We start from the raw sequence: 4,273 nt of genomic DNA on the forward strand, positions 1-4,273 counted from the left end.
ATATATATATATATATATATATATATATATATATATATATATACACACACACATATATAGCGCTAGTGTTGTAAAAATTATCGAACTCACATACACTATGTATGTGATTTACTCGTTCGCTGGTCGGCTATGAAGTGACACGGTGGAGATGACTCCCTCAAAGCGACGGATGTTAAAATGCCTGAAAGGCATTGTCATAGAACAGGCGTGCATGCATACCAAAACACTTAACGCTTATTCAACACAATGTACAGCACGTCAGTTTGGAAATAGAAATTTGAAGCTTTAAACCAGTGGTTCCCAAAGTAAGCGGTACTGCTCCACTCCAACTCCTGGGGGTGGTGGAAAGATCCGGGGTCTGTGGTGGTGGTATTGGGGGTGTTGGAGAATGTTATGTTTTGATGAAAGGCTTAGTCAGCTTCCATAGGCTTTCTTTAGGAGGGCAAGTTTATCTCACTTCTATTTAATGTTTCAGAAAGTGGAGTTAACTAACGCCTATTAACACCTGTATCTGTGTGCGCGCACGTTTGTGAACACATTTATACACACGCACGCGCGCACACGCACACACATATATATATATTTATAAATTATTTATTTAAAGGTCACAATACATGCATTAAAGCGCTACTAATAGTTTCATATGTTGAGAAAACACAAACATATTCTTCATGCGCAAACCACATATCATAACGAACTAAAGAAATTGAATAAGAGAAGAAACGCGAAAAAATCGAGAAGGCAGCATAAAGAAAACGCAGACACTAAACAACGAAAAACGAAAAATGGAAGACGAAAAACAGAAACTAAAATGTAAAAAAGTTAAAAGGTAAAAGAACTTTCCTCCTTAGACTTTAAATGATAAGGCTGGAAAGATATCAAGTCAGTCAGGAATATGCAGAATTTTCCAATTCTTCAAATTATATTTATACATATGCATGCAACCACCAAACATTTCTGACCTGGAGTTCAATAGCGAGTTAAGGATCTTAGATCTGAACAGGATCTGCGCTCTTTCAACCAAAGTCTACATTTATTCGATCCATTCACATAAAGGCATGAATTTCTCAATTACTTTTCATTTAACCACAAGCGGTGTTTCGTTATCTTTCAAAGTCCGTACGTAGCCAGCCAACTTAGTAGCTTTACTTTTGTCCCTATGCTGGAAGGATTGTGATTGGCATAGCGATTTTTAAATTCACCTTCACATAATCCACTATAGGTCTTCTTATTAGTTATATTATTATTTAGGATTAGCATGGGTAAAACAAGTCGCATAGTGATTAACTATTTGATGTATCTATGGGGTCATATGATAGTACTGATGTCTGTGAACTTGTGGGCTTATTTATATCAAACACATTGAGATATAGAGACCCGTCTCATGACGTTGGCCTATACCGTGACGACGGTTTGGCTATTTCCCATGGGTGTGACCATCACACACTTGATAGATTTAGAAAGCAACTAATTTCTACCTTTAATCAATTAGGACTTAAAATTACAGTAGCTATTAATCTCTCTATAGTTGATTATTTAGATGTTGCCTTAGATTTAAATTCCTCCTCGTATAACCCTTTCCATAAGCCTAATGAGAAACTCGCATATATACATAAACATTCTTGTCATCCTCAACGTATGAAACTATTAGTTGCGCTTTAATACATATATTGTGACATTTAAATAAAAGATACTTATCTCTCACTAGATGGAGTACTTTTTTCGTTAAATTTTCTATCACAGATCAGTTCATTATATATATATATATATATACACATACATACATACATATAACGAGTTTAATTTTATGCAGGCTACCACAAATTTCATTTGAGTTAAAGACTTTATGGAGAGCGAATGTAAGATAAGCAACGCCCTTTCAAAGGATTACTTCTGGTATAAGAGGAACAGTATCCTGTTTATCATTAGGCGTTTCACACACATTATAAAGTAAATATTCCACTCTTTATGTAAATTCAGTACTCTCAACATTTGTTGACTTATGCAATACATACATGCATACATACATACATACATGCTTGCATGCATACACATGTATGTATGTACTACAGTTTACAGAGTGAGTTTTTCATATATTTGTATATCAGCACACACACACACGCACGCACACACACACACACACACACACACACACACACACACACACACAAATGCACACACACACACTCATTCAAACACATGTTGGTCCATCCCATAAATAATGCACTTTTTTCAATTGCATGAACTAAAAGTTGGAAGTGACAAAGGAACATATTTGGCATGTTTTGCTTTATGAGTTCAATAAAGACAACAACCCAACGGAAAGTGCGAGGAATATTAATGCAGTATATGGTGATCGGACAATAAGCGTAAGCCAGTGTCAACGGTGGTTCCAAAATTTCCGAGCCAGAAACTACAGCCTAGAGGACGAGCCTCGTCCTGGAAGATCTGTAGAACTCGACGAGGACGTCCTGTAAATCCTGGTGGACCAAAATCCCATCGTGAATGTCGAGGAACTAGTAGAGAAGCTTGGCTTTGCTCATTCAACCATTCATCGACACCTGCATGCCATCGGAAAAGTCAGCAAATTGGGTCAATGGGTTCCTCACAAACTTTCCATGTCTAATTGTACGCAGAGAGTGAATGTGTGTTCTTCTTTGCTGTCACGTTTCACGAATGAACCTTTGTTGGACATTAAACAGCCTCTATAATAGCCCCTAACCTAGGTCCAATCCAATTTACTCCCTCTTTCGCTGACCCTTAGCCTATCGACTTACCCGTTCGTTTCTGAGCCCACCCCAGTCCCGTTTTCCCTTTACCAATAAGTTTTCCATTCTTACTATACTAGCTTAGTATGCTATATTGAAGGAACTAACCATTCTATCTGTGATGTACCCGATATTATGCAATAGCAATGATAGTGATAATTAACTTCTATTAGCCGCCTGCACACACTATACTGTTCGTTTCCATTTCTTCCATTTAAGTACTCCTTACATCAACATACAGTTTTCGGATCTATTCCATTTGACGGACAGATTTTTAAATTATTAACCGCATGGCGCCGGGTTCATTCCCACTGCGTGGCACCTTGGGCAAGTGTCTTCTACTATAGCCTCGGGCCGACCAAAGCCTTGTGAATGGATTTGGTAGACGGAAACTGAAAGAAGCCTGTCGTATATATGTATATACATATATATGTATGTGTGTGTATATGTTTTTGTGTCTGTGTTTGTCCCCCAACATCGCTTGACAACCGATGCTGGTGTGTTTATGTCCCGTAACTTAGCGGTTCGGCAAAAGAGACCGATAGAATAAGTACTAGGCATCCAAAGAACAAGTTCTGGGGTCGATTTGTTCAACTAAAGGCGGTGCTCCAGCATGGCTGCAGTCAAAGGACTGAAACAAGTAAAAGTGTAAAAGAGTAAACGCTTTGAAACTTCGAATACTGGTAGAATGTGTCACATAGAACAGGGTTTACTTTTAACGTTTTTGATTCCGATCTGCTATTTCTTCTGACCCCGTACTAAGTGTTTTTCTATATATAACCCCATCCTGCTTTAATTTTTTAATTTTTAAACTCCTTATTAGTAGGTAGCACTCTACTATAACTTTAATTCCATAAGTTCTATCTTATTTGATGGCCTTCAACCAATATCCATCGAATACCCCTAAATTTCTGTGTTTCTCTTTCCCATCTCTCCTGGTCATTTACCATTAGCAAGAGATTCCCATACCCCGACTCTATACCTGATCGGCTCGCATGCCTTTATTTTTATTTTATTTTTCTTTCACCTTTACATTTGATTTATTTATCTTCTCCTTTTCCCTTATCCTTAATTGTATTATGACACCCCTCCTTACTTACCACAACCTAGAGTTTACCATAATAAATTTTCTCCTACAACCCACTCCAGTCTACTCATGATCTAGTCTAGTAGACTCCTTCTCACCGGAATCACTGACCTTAGCTATCATATTACACACTTTCAAGAACTACATACTTAACTTAAACAGCCAACATAATTAGTCACTCTCCTGTTTCATAGTTGGCCTCGATAGACTCTAGCCATATCCCTGCTGTATTCTTGGGATATTCTTTTGTTTTGTAAAATTACTTCTCCTCTGATGATTACGGTCTTTTATAAAGATGAAATGTTCTCATTCTTCTATTAACAGTTACGTAAGAAACAGCTGTAATGAGCTGACAATTATCCATCGTATGTTATTATTCATTTGATTGCAATACACCAAGGGATTTTATGACTCGTCG

At 37.5% G+C, this 4,273-nt stretch overlaps 1 long non-coding RNA gene across 1 annotated transcript in view; it reads left to right on the top strand.

The window, feature by feature from the left end:
- The first annotated feature begins 750 nt into the window (after nt 1-750).
- The window catches only part of LOC128247686 (uncharacterized), a 12,158-nt gene continuing 8,635 nt past the window's right edge, over nt 751-4,273 (top strand). Inside the window, exon 1 of the long non-coding RNA XR_008264048.1 lies at nt 751-829. This is a non-coding gene — a long non-coding RNA (uncharacterized LOC128247686). The remainder of the gene's footprint in view (nt 830-4,273) is intronic.

Source organism: Octopus bimaculoides, chromosome 4 (assembly GCF_001194135.2).
Source record: "Octopus bimaculoides isolate UCB-OBI-ISO-001 chromosome 4, ASM119413v2, whole genome shotgun sequence".
Taxonomy (NCBI): Eukaryota; Metazoa; Mollusca; class Cephalopoda; order Octopoda; family Octopodidae; genus Octopus; species Octopus bimaculoides.